The 17,479-nt window shown below is 43.7% G+C and overlaps 1 protein-coding gene across 5 annotated transcripts in view; it reads left to right on the forward strand.

Annotated features, from left to right (window-relative positions):
- The first annotated feature begins 11,570 nt into the window (after positions 1 to 11,570).
- Positions 11,571 to 17,479, forward strand: part of LOC138288180 (natterin-3-like) — an 87,504-nt gene continuing 81,595 nt past the window's right edge. For 2 of the 5 annotated variants that reach the window (XM_069229509.1, XM_069229510.1), the window contains exon 1: positions 11,588 to 11,749. The gene's annotated coding sequence lies outside the window, so the exon portion shown is untranslated. Of the gene's footprint in view, positions 11,750 to 17,479 lie in introns of all 5 variants that reach the window. The other 3 variants (XM_069229507.1, XM_069229511.1, XM_069229506.1) reach the window with 2 other exon arrangements.

Consider the following 17,479-nt stretch of genomic DNA (forward strand, 5'->3'; position numbering starts at 1 on the left):
TTCATCTACTCCTAACTCGAATCTAAATGCTTGAGAACTCTTTCACAAAGCTTTAGTAATGCGCGGTGCCACTAGTGGTCGCTTTCCAGTTGGATGCAAGTACTTGCAACGCCTTTCATAAAGCTGCAGTAGTACCAGCAGTCACTACATGACCCTCTAGATCAGATATAAGTACTTGCTGTACCAAACTACAAGTGCTCGTTGTGCCATGCCGTATGCCCTAGTAGAGGGCCCAGGAGTGTCCACACCTATCCCAGCCTCAGGATGGAAAATAATAATAAAGAGAACAAACCCACTTGAATGTCTCCTTTTGTTGAAAGTAGGACAAAACAATGACAAAAAAATAACTCTGCATTCGTTTTCAGCACACCCAGAGTTTACAAACATCATAGTACCAGGTGTGTGCAAAGTGTTCTCTTTTTTCCTTCAGAGAGTTTGTGAAGCAGCATACAGAGCATATTTACATGCAGTGAAAACTGCAGATTTTTTCTATACAAATGTTCATTTTTTCCACATTCATTATTGCAAAAGTTATGATCTTAAAGCAAATCTTGGAAAGTGTAAAACTTTGCAGCTTTGGGAATGAGCAGAGTTTTCTAGAGATGAAAACTTTCCAGCTCTGCACACATTTAAAATGTGTTGTAGGCAGGAAAATTTATATTTCTAAAGGGCAATTGACATTTAGCGAATGTATGTTGTTTGGTGCTAAACAGTTATCATTAAGTGTGTTGTTTTGTGAATGTGTTTAGGAAGCACGCATATATGAAACACTTAAACACACAGAACAATCTGACATTTCAACCTACCTCTAATGCACATCCTTTGGTGATTCCAACATAATCAGGGCTACTCAGTAAATTGTAGGGTGTTCGGGAAACTTCGATATCTTTCATGCAACCTGAATACTTCTTTAAATTCACTTCAGGCCTACAAAGAGAAGGTAAACACAAAACAAACATTTGTGAATTGTTTTTATGGTATGCCTATTCCCCACGTGGGATGTACACTTAAAGTGCAATGCCATGCACAGCTACCTTAAAACAACAGGTCGGGCTGATTCTTGCCTATGAGTATAAATACTCTAGCATCTACTGAGAAAGTGTAGACTATCCACTGATCTTTGTGCGGGTACTGCAGCCTGATGTCCTTTTTAAGGATTCAAAGTAAGGATTGAAAATGAGGCCAGGACTAAAGTTCAGGCAGGAGAACAAGTAAACCGGATTTCGTATCAAATTTTACATTTCTGTGGTGCAGCATTTTCTTTAAAATGTGTAAATTGTTACTGTTTCGGTCGTCCTCAAAGACAAGTCAGCAGTCAAGGAGGCCTGCAATATCCATGACATTATCACTGGCATCTCTCTAGATCACTTAGACCTGTTTCTCTTGCAATCCACTTGTAGATCTATCTACAACAAATAAACTTTACGAGCGTCAGATGAAACGGAACGTCAGGTGGTGAAGCACAAATTTACTCAGTGTCACATGTAAAGAGATCCCAGCTATGGATACTTTGACCACCTGATGACCAAAGACATGTACAGATCAACATTCTCCTTCATAGAGATAGCATTATATTAATGCCCCTGTCAAAATGCGTAGCGGAAGTTTCCTCATCTGTTTTGATTAACTGAATCTGTGGTTGCTATTGAGCTTCCCCCCTCACACACGCACATCTAAATATCAGGATGGACACATTTGTGAACTCCTGTGTTCTAGACCAGGGACTTCCTTAGCTTTTCACAACCTGTCATTAAACCTGACACACAAAAGCAGACACATCATTACATTCAGGATCCTGAGCATGAGCAGCGCAGTGCGCTCAAGAAGGTTGTGTGGAAGGGGAGGCAGCGACGTGGTGACGTGGCAGCCATAGGGCCGCTCATGTAGCATACAGCAGCAAGAGCACTTTCATTTGTGTCTGCCACCGAGTTGATGGGAATTCTTACAGTTTCTGGTTCTGAATTTGTGACGCAGTTATTGAAAGCCTAAAAGTTCGCTGACTGTGTCAATTTGTTATCATTGCACGTGCAACACTGCATCAACTACGTTAGTACAAGGCAATGATTCTTTCATTAAAGGGCATTCTGATGGCTTCAATCGCCCTCACAGACCTTGATGTTTGGCTTGCATTTGGAAGCAGTGGGACAGCTCTCCCTGACATCGTTCGCCCGAGCAGAGGGGTCAAGTTGTTCGTGGAAAGCCTTGCAGAGCAGCTTCAACCGGTGTCTCTTCTGCATTTTTGCACATAGAACATCCTCTTAGTTGCGGAGTAAGCACAGGTGACTCTGAGCAGGATGTTGGGGGGATTGCTAAGGCAACCCTTTCTGGTGCTTGTTAGAAGAAGAGCGAAACCAGTCCTGGGCAGACAGGTATTAGACAAGGCGTTCTGGAGGAGTTATGGTCCAGTAAAATTGAGGTGACGGAGTGAACCTAGCTGGCCCTATTGTGGGTTGTGGCAATATTACACAGTAAGTCTTGTGTGAGGCCCACAGTGTGTACTCACCCTTGGAGCAGAGGGGCCTGGGACGCTGAGCGAGATGGTTGCATCAGTGACAGTGTGCTGACAGAAGTCCATGTCATCATGGCACTGTTCCCTGGTGGACCAGAGAAATGCATGCACTGCAGATGGTAAGGATCTTGGAGGTGGCAGTGGCTAATGAAGGGCCACAGAATACGTTGACTTCACTTGGGCACCTCTGTGGTACCAACAGCAGTAACAGCTAGGTTGCTGGGGCCTCCTCTTCAGTGGGAGAACGGGTTAACACTGACCTGGGTCGAGCTGAGAACAATGGTGGACATAGTACAGAGGAACAGGGGACAGTGAGTCTTCTGACAATGGTGAGGGGATCATGGGCAGGAAGGTTTGACACCCGAGCAAGAGACAAATGCAGGAATGGTATGGATTCAATCGGCATCAGGTGGGAAGCATCAGTGATGTGGTGCTGGGGCAATGCTCAACAGCAGGGAGAGTGCGGGACACACTGTGGTGATTTGTTCTGCAGGTGGTGAAAGCTCTGCTGTGACATAGATGGGGCAAGAGAGGAATATCACTGCGGCGGATGCTCTCACAGTGAAGGGGTGTGATGGAGGATTGCTGTTTATGTTAGTAGGTGACCCTTTGGAAGGGGGGGCATTTGATGCAGATGACCAAGGATAAGAGTTGGGCAAACAAAAGTATATTAATTTGTTTAAACCGCTGCATAGAGAGACGATGAGCAAAGAAGGCTTGAAAGCAAGGAAAGGGAGCTAGCTAAGAGGCCGAAGGTGCTCGCCAACATTGATACCTGGACGGGTCATTCACTGTTTTCACCAGCATGTTATGTAGAAAGTCTCCAAAGCAGAGTGTGGCCTTAAGGAAGTACATGTCTCTTATGACAGCTGGCATCAGTTTTGGTAGCTTGGCATGGTAAAATATGATGAGCAGTTTAGAGCATGGCGGAGCACCATGTCGGCAAAACCATGGGGGATATTGATCAGGAGTTTTGGCTACAGTACATAGCACCTATGAGACCCCGGCAAATGGCACATACAGCGAGTAGTCTGCCTATCCTTACTAGCCCTTTCTGAGCCGTCCCACCCAGAGTGGGTATGGGGAAACGGGCATGCAGCCCTCTATCGGGGCCTGCTGGAATTTTAACAAGGGAGCCTGATATTTGTACTGTGTTAGTTTTGCTTTGACTGTTCCAAGTGCGGTGGCAGGCACTCCTGCTGCAGTGGGCAGCAGTGGGCAATCCACTCCCAGTGGGATGGGGCAAGAGGAGTGGCAAAAGAGTAATGGCAATGGGCAAATACTCACATTTACTTAAGTTTGGTTTTTGCATACAGTAAATGGGTTCCTGGGTGGGTTGACAAGCAGACAATCTGAAGACCTGCAAAGTTATGGAGGAGCTAGTGTGGGAGAAACTGTCAACAGACGTGAGTCAGGGTAGGATGGCAAAGCTAATTCTGATTCCTGCACTGATGAAAATGCCAAGGGTGGTGTCAAAGAAAGCTTTGGGGGAGTTCAGGCTGATGCAAAATCTATCATGGTTTGAAGGTGGTTCTGTAAATGATTTTGTTGACCAGTGTTTGGTGTCCTATGCCAGCCGGTGTAGATACAGCCATTCAGTTAGTGCAGAGTTGCAGGCTGGTGCAAAATGGTCAAGGTATATATTATATTGGCTTTTGCCTTCTGCCAGTGACCCCAGAAGAGTTCCACTTGGTGGGAATACTGTTTCAGGGCAGACACTTTGCTGACAAGTACATGTCAATGGGCGGTTCAGTTGCGTGGGCAGTGTATGAATAATTAGCACCTTCCTGAAATGGGTGGTTTGCACAGCAGGAGTGTGTGAGAATGATGAGGGCTTTGGCGGTTGATGTGGACTGTTTTTCCATGCCAGTAGCATGCAAAAAGACTGAGGGATCGGCAACTCCTCTGACATTTTTGTGCCTTGAGTTTCACTTGGTGGTAATGGTGGTGCAATTTCCAAGAGAATAGTTAAAGGAGCTGAATGGTTTAATTGATGACCTACTGGAAGGAGAGAAGTGTGAGCTGCGACTGGTGCAAAAGATGTTGGGTCACTTGAATTTTGCATATAGGGTGGTGGCCCCAGGGCATGCGCTTTGCAGAAGCATTGCATTTTTGATGCGGGGGGCTGTAAAGCCACATCTCAGGATTTGTTTGTCCAATTGAGTGTAAGATGACTTCTTTGGTTTGGAAGTGTTTTTGGTGGGCTATCAGGGATTGATTATGTAGCTGCTAAATGACCCAGTGACGTGGAAAAAAGATGTGGAAAGAGGAGATTTTTCAGAAGCCTTTGCAGCAGTATGTTTTGGAGTGTTCTGGGTAGAAGGTGGGGTGCACAGGCAGTTGACCCCAATATTGGAAGGACAAGGGTTATGTCATTTCCTTTTAGGATTTTCTTTTGGTTGCCTTTGGCAGTCGGACTGTGATGTGATGAGTGACATCTGTGTGTGAGAATGCAGCACTGGAGCAGGTGGTGAATATGATGACTGTGTTTGATGCTGGGATGTTGAAGGTCCTGAGAGAACTGCTCTTGTAATGCTTTCAGCAGAACCTCTGGTTTTGAGCTAAGGACTTTGTGGGTCTAGACAATGGAGGCACTTTGTAATTCGCAGTAGGAGATGTTCTGTGGTTTGATCTTGAGTGTGGCCAAGGAAAGTCTTTGTGTTCCAGAAGGTCTGTGGGACAACAGGCTGTGAAAGCACGTTTACTAGTGGAATATTTGCTGGCTGTGTCAACAAGGAAGATGTAGCAATAGCACTGGGTGCGAGAAAGCATAGCCGTGAACAGGGATTATAGTTGAGAAGCGACGGTATGCTGGAAATACTGGAGTTCAATTTGAGTCAATTAGGGAGGGGTTTATCTGTGATTATCACAGGAGGCAAGCTGGCAGGTATTGCATTCTATGGGAAAATGCAGTGGGAGTAAGACCCATACTGAGAAGAGCTGGTAAGAGATTGTTAAATGGCTGGTCCCAACTGCATAGCAGGGTGCCCCGAGAGGCATCCAAATTCAATCGAAGTCCTGAGGCCAATAATATCGCAAATGAGAGCTGCATGCTGTTTCACTTGGGGGGGCGCAGATCTTGAGAGCGCTCTTCATTTTGATGTTCTTCAGCACATTTAGAGTTTCAGATTTGGTAGGTGGGAAAGGTAGTCCTGGGATGGTGTTGGCCAACCTGGTGTTGCACACAAAGGGCTTCAAAGTGCATTTGAGGAGCTCTAGGATTGACCAGAAGGGTAAGGGGTGCTTAGACCATTCAGGAGAGGCACAGGTGGAACCCTGCCTGCACTTGCGAGCTTTTTTAGGAGTTAAGTGTTTGGAGTGAGGGCCTCATTTTCTTGCATGAGAATGGTTCTGCAGGTAGCTCGGGGCAACTGCTGGAGTGTTGAGAAAATGCTTATGAGTGTAGGGCCTGCCGACAATGGCCTTAAGCACCCACTCATTTTGGCTAGGGGTAGTGAAGGAGGATTTTTGGCTGGGTGTGAGGGAACACAGACTGAATGGTTTGGGTAGGTGGAGGAGCAGTTTGTGTGGAGATATGTTTGTCAAGCAATGAACTGATGGTTTCTTGCTTTATTGGAAGATGCTCCTTGTGCAGAGTCTCACTAGTGTCTTATATGGATCCCTGGGCCCTGCGTAGTGAAGTGGGCCGCGGTGCAGGCTGAGGGACAATTTGGAAGCAAACAGCTGGGGTTGGAAAAAAGATGGTGCCAGGTTGCATCAGTTCAGCCTTGGTGGGATGTGTTGGAGGCAACTAGTGCCGGCGCTATGAAAGCAAAAGGCAATGTGGGGCAAGCCTGATGTTTTAGTCATTCATCTAGGGGAGAATGATAGGGTAAAATACACTGGTCTGGATTTGCTGAAGTCCATGAAGCGGATCTTGAAAAAGTTGATGGTCAGCTGGCTTCCACAGATGTTTTCTGGGCTATACTGTTGTCTGTGAGGGTGTGGAGGGGCACCCCACAGCCGGCTGTGATATAGCTAGGAAGGTGAACAGAGAGATCACTGGTCTCTGCAAGGTGAGAGTGGTGCAGGTGATAGCGCATCAGAGCATTCTTTTTGAGTCCCTGCTTTTGTTCAGGCATGATAGCGTGCACTTGGCTGAGCAGTGCAATAACCTGTGTTGAGAAGGGTTGATGCGGTCGCCGGACGAATATATGAAAGACCATAAAAAGCTCTAGGTTGGGGGGCAGAAATGACACCTAAGGATAGGGTCTTTTTGGTGGCAGAAGCAAGGAAGGCAAACTGTTCAGCTGATTGGGGGAAATATGGGGGTGTGAGAACGAGCAAAGAACAATAAAGTCAACATTTGGGGCAAGAACGAGGGCCTAGTAGAAGAGCAGGGAGGCTAGACAAGATGGTTATTGTGGGCTCCAGTACGAGTACCAAAAGGACTCATAGACGTCATTTAGGGGTCGCCAGGGGTCGTAGTTGCGACCTCTGGCTTGTCTTTGCGACCCCTGGCTTCAGAGGTGGCAAAAGCAGTGCCAGAAATACAGTGGCAGTATGTCATTATGGACGTTGGATGGGGCTCCTTTCTCTTTGGTTTCTCATTTTTTATCACACTGATAATGAATAATGTTTAAGTATTCACTATTAGTGTAATAAAAAATGAAGAACAATTAGCTGGGTTGGACCCTCCCTCACAGCTGAGGTAAGCAAAAAAAATGCTTTTAAATGTATGTCATGTGCGTGCTTGAGGGTGAGTGTGTTTAGATGAGCAAGTGTGTGTAAGTGTGAATGTATGTGTAAGTGTGTGCGAGTAGAATAGAAGGTCAAAATGGGTGAATGACGTCACTTCCGCTACCCCTGGCATTTTGGTGAATTGACATTCATGAAAGGACTCATGGAATTTCAAAGGCTGTGTGCAGTTCAAAAGTGTTTCAGGGTAGGATGTGCAAGGTGGGAGTTACTTCGGGGAGGTTGGTTGGTTTAGAACCTTTTATTAGCCCAGTTTACGGGGTAGCTTGTGCGGCTCAACCAAACAGCTTGCTACTTTGTTTACAGTTGTAAATAAAGCACCTTTTTGCAGTCAAAGCAAGCAGAGTGGTGTGATCATTGCCTACCAAGTAGAAATATGCCCCAGAATAGTGACCTATTTTCAAAGTTTGAATAAGTAACATTTATGCACAAATCAGATTATTTGCCCTTCACCATGTCTACCATGAATACATTTGTGACTAGGCTATCATTCATTGAAACTATAATGTATCAACCATTGACTTTTTGTTACCTGTGAAGTGTCAACCACATGGCCTTCAAAATACAAGAGGCCAATCGCATATTATAGGGCTAGTGTGGAAGGTAAAAGGGCTATCGTTTTTGTTTACAGTGCACATACCTCTTCAACATTCATATTGCCCAGCTAGCTGAAATCATATGGAGTAACAAGATTAGCTGGTCACCTGTTTGCTGATCAAACCCAGCTGGATCTCAAGCCTCACGCAGGACCTGCAGATACTCGTCATAAACTGATTCCTGCATCTTCAGGTATAGATGAATGTAAAAAATGCCTGCCTGCTTCAATGATGACATAACATATGTCCCCTTACTCCTTTCTTGTGCCTTACAATACTCCTCCTATTCATATGCCATCAATGCACTTATTGCCCGATTTATGTAACAGTGGGTGGCCTGCCACTCTGCCATGTGGAAGGAGTTAGTTACTCCATTCCTATCACTGACAGAGCACCTACTAAATTTATAAATGACCGCCAGGCAAGTGGTCCTTTATAAAGGCATTGGCACAAACCACCTTCCTGGCGGTTCCTGTCAATGCATTTTAATCTTTGCTGCAGGGCTGCATCAGAAAGACACAGCCCAGTAGCAAACAATATTTTTTTTCTTTACAAAAAACATCCCAAAATGGGATTTTCTTTTTGAAAAATATAATACTCCCCTCGTCATGGGAGTCTTCTTCCTAGGCAAGGGGAGCATTATAAAGATTGTACTGCTCCTTACCACCAGGTTTTATCTGGATGAAAGGAACAGTAAACAAGCATTTGCAATGCAATAGGGTCTCGCATTTCTCCGAGTTAGAGCTATTAGCAGTTGTAAACTCCCAACTGGATTTTTCTTGCCACATTAAATGAAAAAAAAAACAGCACGATCGCGCTGCTACAGTTCACTCATAGTGAAACCTATCTGCAAAAGTGCAATTCTCTACGCAACCGGCAAAAGTGCAATTAACTATGTAACAGGGTTGATGTTATGCAAAGCGCTCGACTTCTGCCAAGCGCTGCGAAAAAAAGATAAAAAGCTGTCCACAAACCTGACGGGAAACAGAGAGGCTCGCATGTTTTCAGTACTTGGTTGCTGCACTCGAGGAGGGCTAACCACCGGAAAAGGCATGATGGATGTGTGCCTTCCACTAATGAAAGCAAGCAGATTTTGAAAGGCAAGCCCATGAACCTATGAAAGACACTGACGTGACATGGACAGGGCTCCAAGCCCTTTTCTAATTACTAAAGCGTCTCACAAGCGAAACACATGCACAAGCGCCTGCGACACAGGCTCGACCATAAAAAGGGACTATCTCGCTTTATATAGTGCTTCGCTGCACTAATGCAATTTCTATGCCTTGTGTCACACTCAGAGCTATCGCCTTTCACCGAGTCTCAGCTGTTCGTACGTAAGGAAACTACATTTATATTTGAACCAGCAGACTGCCACGTTCCTTCATCTGTTTTTTGGTTGGTGGAGCAACATCATCAAATAAAACAAAGGAAGGATAGACCAATTCAAGCCTGGTGAGATGAGCTGGGGAGTGAGTGTGTGAACAATGTGCATTGTTTCTTAAACAATAACGGAATACTGAAAACGTGCAGTTCAATATTGTGCAAACTTCTCTCGTGTTTGTAAAACAAAGTAAACAAATTATGCATCTATGAGAGCCTGTAGGTGTTGTTTTTACTGGTTCCGTGTTTTTATGTAATATGGATCCAGAGGAGTGAGGGCTGTGTGGCTAATCTTGTTCATGTCCAGTCAGCAGCATACTGCTTTTATGAGGTTTGTTTACCTTTATAGATAGAATCTCACTGAACGAAGGTCCTTGGTTAAACTACACCATGTGTTTTGATTATTTAAAAGCGCTGCCATGCTCGAATGGTGTCAAGTCACGGTAGTGAGGAAGTCATTTTCTATACGTCATCACACCAGCATTAATTATGCTGATAATTCACTACTTTCATATGACTCCCAGGTCTAGCAGTTTTCATGCCATTGAAGAAAATGTAGGCTCTTAGATGCCCTGTATTTCTAATTTTAACGTGCATCCATGTTTTATAAGCCTGTTGAATTCTCAGTAAATGCTGCTCTTTGTGTTTGTAGCAAGCTGGCTTCTCTTTGAGTGTAGTCTTCACAAATGACGAGTCTCCTAAAAATTACAACTTTTAGTTTTTGGTATGTATTTCCGAGTATTTGTACAAAATGTTAGAATTGCCTATGAGGATGAATACTAGAGAGGAATTATGCAAAAAGAATTCGAAGGAAATGCTTTAATTTCAAGAGGCAACATAAAGGCTTAATTTGAGTACTATATTAACAGTAAATAGTGTCCAATCGCTTTATATTACATGTGTCACTGTTGCACAATAATTCATTGTAATGTGTATCTCGGTTCTATCTTAATAACTGCACTAGAGCGCAGAAGCAATGGGAACAGTGCCCGAGTTGCGCATGACACATTTAATGCCTTGAATTCTAGATGCCTGGATCATGGGTACACCCTGGCAGCACATAAGTCTCGAAAACTGCCCACTAATTTATTGTCCTTGTAAGTGAATACTGTAATGTGCATTCATTTAACTTATATGTGCCATCAAGAGGAGACATTATGACTTTTGATAACTTCCTGCCTATTTATTATGAATAAGTTGTTGCTTTCCTACCCATCCACCCTTCCCTAACCATGATTGCTCTTCCACATCTCAGCCCCTCTACAGCTGCCCGTGCTTTATTTCCCACCCCGCCCCCTCCTACAGCTGTCTGTGCTCCCTCTCCTCCCTCGTTTTGTTTGCCCATCCTGCTGATTTTGTACATATTGCACAAGAGCATGGGGTGCTGTGCAATATGGCTTAAAGAAAAAAAACACTATGACACAGTCAAAGCTGACCACGATATAGTGCTTTTTAAAGCCATGTTGTACAGCAGCCTGCACTATTGTGAAACATGTATAAAAAATAAGCCGATGACAAAGCCAATAGATGTTACAAAGGTGAAAACTATTGGCTTTGTCAATGCTTGTTCCTAATGTGACTCATGCATTGTATCGTCTTCACTCCCTCACGGGCGTGGACGAATTTTTGGAAAACACTGTTGGATTTCTGCTAGTTTTTCATAGACAATGCCACGAAACTCCAGACTGCAGCATGGATGTTAAAATTGTGACCATGTTGATTTCCGGCAGAACGATAATCTGCCTAAATGGGGTTTGTGGATAAAACAAACAAATCTTGGTTGTGAAGCTCTACACATTGCAGAACTGTTGTTATAAGTAAATATGAAATGTTATTGTGCTGAAAGCGACTAAATATGAATTTGGTCAATTTGGGCAAACTAGTCCTCTTCAGCCACAGAAAATACTTATTTTCTCAAAATTCTCGTGGGTGGGCAACGGTGTCACTGAAAGTAAGCAGTGCCCAATAAAACAGACAGAAGAACAAACCGGTTTCATTAAAGTTGTATTTAAACAAGCATTTACAATGCAACGGGTCTCGCGTTTGCTCATGTTAGAGCTGATCGCGATGTAAACTCCTAACCCGACTTTTCACCTATCGGGCAAAAGTGCATTTATGTACACAACCAAAAAAGTGAAATTAACTATGTAAAGTGTTCGACTTCTGCCAAGCGAGATCGCGCTAGTAAATTAGAGAAAAATAAGTCCACGAGCCCGATGGAAAATATCGAGCCTCGCATGTTTTCTGTACTTGGTCTCTGCGCTGGAGGAGGGCTAGCCACCGGAAAAGGCATAAGGGTACATGCCTTCGACCAATGAAAGCAAGCAGATTTTATTAGGCAAGCCCACGAACCAATAAAAAACACTGACGTGAAGTTGACAGGGCTCAGAGCCCTTTTCTAAATACACAAGAGTCTCGCTGCGATAAGATAGCATGCGCGAGCGAATGCAACGCAGGCTGACCCTAAAGACGCTCTGTGGGTGAGAAGCAGGAGGGAGGGGTTGATTTTTTGCTCGGTGGCAGAACACAGCAGTGGACGTCAGTGTACCTTTCTGTATGGCAGCAGGTATGGGGCTGGCCTGGCAAGTCAATCTCTGGGTCTTTTTTGTCTATCTATTATCTGGTTGGCTGGTTTTGATTAACGTTTATTTTCCTGATATTACCACGAATGTTGCCTGCAGCATACACAAATGCATGCAGCCTCTCATACCTTTTAAAACATCTATACAGCGTCTCTTTATAGGCTTAAAACTGCCCCAATATGCTGAATGTGGGCACTACCATTTGATAATGGGCGCCAGGACCTATTCTCTGTCTCAGTCCTATCCTGGCAGCAGCATATGGTGTTATTGTGCTGTGTGTCGGTCGAGAGGCAGGGGAATCCAGTTCGCTGTGTGGCACCAAATGTGTGATTCCTATTCCTGTGTGCATGCCATTTCCCTTCAGGTAGAGTTATTTCATGCTGCTGGTGTCGAGTTCCCTATTAAGCCCACGCGGACCCGTATTACCTTTCAAAGACCATATCACATAATTCACCTTCACCACACTGTTCACCCCACATTTTCTTAACAACAAATGACACGCTTCTGCTCATGATAAGGGGCATTTAATTAACTCAATTGTATTGTGTCATTCTAGCCTTTTAAGACAATTTAGTTGCATTCCAACTGTAATTCAGAAGTGTTTTCATTTAGCTAATTTCCTGTTTCTTAGTCTCCATAATCTTTATGGCGGCATTACATTCCTTCTAATTCGAAAGGAGTTTTCGAATCATATATACATTTATGTATAATTGACACTTCGATAAAGTAAATCGATAAAGACGTCCGTTTCCGTTCATGATATCTATGCCTGGGTACAAAAAATACAAGTTGGATTTGAGGTGGTTTTCACAATCTCACCTAATTTACACCACAAGGTGGGGCACTTGTACTGGGTTTTTCGTTTGCTACATTACAGTTCATAACACCAAGATACTTTGGCCTCTCACTGAATCCATTTCGTCTAAAAGACAAGCATTGGCAATGCCAAAGGGTATTGCCTATAAAATATCTGTTGTCCGTGTTTTTTAACTGTGTTGCACGGCAGCGTAGCAGCTCTGCAACACAGCTAAAAGTTTTAAAAAAATGAAAGCGGTATAAAGCAGTCAACACTTGACACATTATAGTGCTTTTATGTTTTTTAACTTTCAGCCAGGCTGGAGAGTGGCCGCGCCTCTAAGCAACATGGTAAAAAATATTAAGAAAGCCAATAGATCTTGTGTGGGTGAGACCTTTTGGCTTTGTCAATGTATGTTTATTTTTCCACCACTTCTTCCAGGCTTTTGATGTGACTTTATGAGGGTAAAAAGCACTGCATGATATGCAGCATCATCTAAACCTGTCCACACACTGCATGTATCGCCGAATCTCAGAAATCCTGACAAAACTGGGTTGTTCGAAATCTACAACTTAGTGTAACATGGCACTACTAACGAGGCAGACATGGTGTAACCAAACCAGGTCAGTGCTAGCACTGGAACTGTAAAACGCTTACTATGAAATCAAATGAAATGGGACGAAAGAAGACGAATTTTGAGCTAGTAATATAATCAGATGTTGCAGAAATATTGTTGAAACAATGTAATAATGAGCTCTGCCTTTTTTGATGCAGGTGGGTAGATTAATATGGATGTACTGTCTGGCAATAAATTGATCAAAACATGCCTGATCCTGCTCTGATACTTTTATTTTCGTGGACCTCAAATTGAAAAAGGTGTCGCAAAAATCATACAAACATATTAATGTGTCCCAGACATAAAAAAATAACTGTGGTGTGCTCTTCAAAATACACTCATGAACAACACCCCATGATTTTTGTACAGTACCTTTGTGTTTAATAAAGTGTCTATAAAACGCTGAACATTACAATGAGCTATTTCAGCATAATATCAGATGGTTAAAAAAACGCACACTAAAAAAGTACTCCCGCCTGACATGAGTAAATGTGGACCTCTGACTCCACACCAGTATAAAGTGTTATATATTAAATAACGTCTGCATACAGTGCCAAGAGGCTAAGCGTCTAACATTGTGCTTTGCAAACACCCAATGACCTAATAGCAAATGTTTACTTTATTCATACTGGGAGTGGGGCAGACACCATCCACCGAGACCATGTTTGCATGAGTTTGCAGACTCTGGTAGGTACGTCTGAGTACGAGAAGCACAAAGGTTCTCCCCTTCCCTTCTCACAATCCCCTGCTCCTGCTGCTGCCCTGCTCACCACGTGTGGGCAGTCGAGGCAGTTCAATGAGCATGATTACTTAGTGTAATCAAGTGATGGTGACACTCCCACCACATACACATTGAGGCTAGCGCATTGTGTGTGCCAGGACACCAAGAAAGAAAAACAAGCAACACTGCTTAATGTAAAAAAAAAAAAAAATGTGCTATGGAATGGCTATCATTGATTGGATCATAGCGCTTTCTATTTTTTTATTTTAGTTTTATAAATCTGTGTTCCACAGCAGCTCATGCTGCTGTACAATAGGGTAAAAAAGCAGTAATATATATAGCCTAAAACAACAAAAAATGAGGGAGGGAATGCGGGAAAGGAGGAGGGAATGGGGGAGGTGTTTAGAAGAAATAGTACCTCAATTTAATTGGGAGCAGAGGACGGGCAGCTATTAAGATTGATCAACCTGTGCTTGGTCCATGCTCAACAGAGACAAACGGAAGTGACTTGTGGCCTGCATTGGCCACTTAGGAGGCAACAGAGATGAGTGAAACAAAATCCAACATATGGTAAGCAATTGGCGGCTGCAAGCCCTGTACTGAACACAATAGTGTCTCGCAAGTGAACACATGGGCTAGCGCATGCATTCGCAGGCTGAACCCTAGAAAAAGTGTAGGCAAAGCCCATAGGTCTGGCTTGCAATGTGGTAAAGTGCACACGTCTTTAACCCAGATATTTGCACGCAATAGCATATTAAAGTCAAATACAAAAGAGAATTACCACTGTCAACATCTTAAGACAGTCACCATAGTGAATCCCAAAGTGTTGATAGACTTCTTCGCTCACCAGCTTCCCAAGTCTTTGACTTTTGTGACAAACACCGTAACGGCTGTTGTGTGGCTACTGCAAACTATCATTTATCTAACAGAGGAAACAGGATGACCGACTTCGCCTGTGTGATTACGAAGACAACAACAGCAGCATAATAAGCTACAAAAAACCTGAAACTGTGATAAAGATGTATATGGAACAACATGTCTGAGAAGAATAAGCTTTTCAGCACACATCTGCGATACAGAGCATCACAGTGTCTAGCTAATGATAAACATGGCTGCACTTCTGATTAAAAATAGCTCAGCAGCACCTATTTTATGGCGGCATCTGCTGGATGACAAACTGGGTGATCACACCCGCTCTGCCGTTAAACAATATGGCGGTTCTTGTCGGGTGATCAAAAGAGTGGAAGTGTCTTCACGATGTCAAACACCTTACAGTCGAAGTAGAAAACTGATTCAAATACTTCTCTGGTGACAACTGGCGCGTCCGTTTACAAACTGTACTGCAGCGTTTATCTGATGGAAGGCAGCTTGTTGAATGCCTGATAACATGCAGCCCTTATCTGATGGCTGAAAGAAAGGTTCTGTTATCAAGTATCAAGTTATGAAAGACAGACAACAAGGAATAAACAATCTGTAGATAAATGGGCCAGAAGCAACAGTTACTAGTACAGCTCACGTCCACCACGAAGGACAGCCTGGCACTGAATAACAGATATTTATTACCGCCAAATTCAGGAGTACTCCTTTTAGTGACCTCCGCAGGATGAAAACTAGTCCTGCAGTGGATGTATTAGTCCACTGAACGCCAGACACAGTTCATCTAAAGACAAACAGCAAGGCAGTACCCGGCTTTTCACGAGCAGAATAGTAATACCTGTTGTATAGCAAACATGCAGACAGCACCGGTTTGATGTCGAACAGTACAGTACTACATGACAGGCCACCTTGTATTCTTGCACCAGGGTGTCATTCTGTAAACAGGGCTTTAAACCTTGTACATATCTTGTCACATTTGTTGCGCATATAGAGACAGGTCAAATGTCAGGCTCTGCCTTCCGAGGGACCTTGCTGTTTACCTTTCTTTCTCTGACTTCAAATTGAGAGGATTTATGGGACAACCTTGATGGGCATTGCAGGTGTGCTCCAGGAAGGGTGCACAATGGTATTTTTTTTCTAGCAAACAACAACACTTAAATGGCTCTAAATTAACTGTGCAGATAGTTCAGAATATAGCAGAATCAGGAAAACACAAATGAAGATAATTGTTTGATAATTGTCAAGTGCAGTTGAAACAAATATTTGGATACAATGAAAACAAATCAATACACATCGTTGTCTGTGTGCTGCATAGTTGTATCAGTAAACTGTATATCTGTGAAATTGTCATGGTCATTTCAATCGAAAATATTTTGTTTATAATGGCAGTGAACTACCACACCATCTATACTCCACTTTACATCACTCCACTCTACTCTGCACCTATCAACCACACTGCACTTTACTCCGAACCATTACATTTTACACCCCTCCATGTCACTACACTCTACTCTGCACCACTCTACGCCACTGGAATCTTTGCCTCTCTCCACCACTTTATACCATTGCAGTATATGCCACTCTCCTCTACTCTTCTCCATTCTAGTTTAGGCCACTCCACTCTACTCTGAGGCACTCCACTCTCCGCCACTCCACTTTATGTCACTCTCCTCGGCAACACTGCTATGCCACTGTACTTTATGCCAATGCACCTTACTCTGTACCACTCCACTCTATGCCAATGCACTCTATGTCAATCCACTCCATGTCACTCTAATCTACTAAGCATCAGTGCACTGTGCACGATTGCACTCTATGCCATTCTACTCTATGCCACTGCACCATACCCTGCACCACCCCACTCTATGCCACTTCACTCTACTCAGCAAAACTCTATTCTATGTGACTGCACTCTATGCTAACTCACTCTGTGCCACTCTACTACTCCACTTGGCACCACTACACGCTACAGTACTGCACTCTGTACTACTGCAATCAACAGTGCACTGCTCTACTTTATGCCACTCTACTATGCATGGCTCTACGCCACTGCACTCTACACCACTCTACTGTAACCACTGAACTCTAAGCCAATGCACATTATACCCCTTTACTCAAAATCAATGCACTCTATGCTACTGCACACTATGCCAATCTACTCTGCACCACTGCACCATATGCCACTATACTCTACTCTGCAACATTCTACTCTATTCAGTTGCACTCAATGCCACCCTAATCTACAGAATTCCACTCAGAAACTGCACTCTATGCCACTCTATCCTACCCTGCACAACTGTACAACTGTACTCTACACCACTCCTCTCTATGCCACTATACTCTACTCTGTGCCATTCTATTCTACACCACTGCACTCTATGCCAATGCACTGTACGCCACTTACACTACTCCACTCTACTCTATGACACTCTACTCTGCAAAACTGCACTCTCTGCTACTGACACCTGCACCATTCTACTGTGCACCACTGTATTCTATGCCATTGCAGTCTACTCTGCACTACTCTATGTCACTCTTCTGCACTCTATGGCAATGCACTATATGCCCTACACTGTAAACCACTCAACTCTGCACCACTCCACTTTAAGCCACTGCACTCTACACCACTGCATTCTAGGCCAATCCACTCTAAACTACTCTAAGCTACTCTTTACCACTGCATCCTATGACACTGCACTTTATGT

The sequence above is a fragment of the Pleurodeles waltl genome, chromosome 4_1 (assembly GCF_031143425.1).
Source record: "Pleurodeles waltl isolate 20211129_DDA chromosome 4_1, aPleWal1.hap1.20221129, whole genome shotgun sequence".
Taxonomy (NCBI): Eukaryota; Metazoa; Chordata; class Amphibia; order Caudata; family Salamandridae; genus Pleurodeles; species Pleurodeles waltl.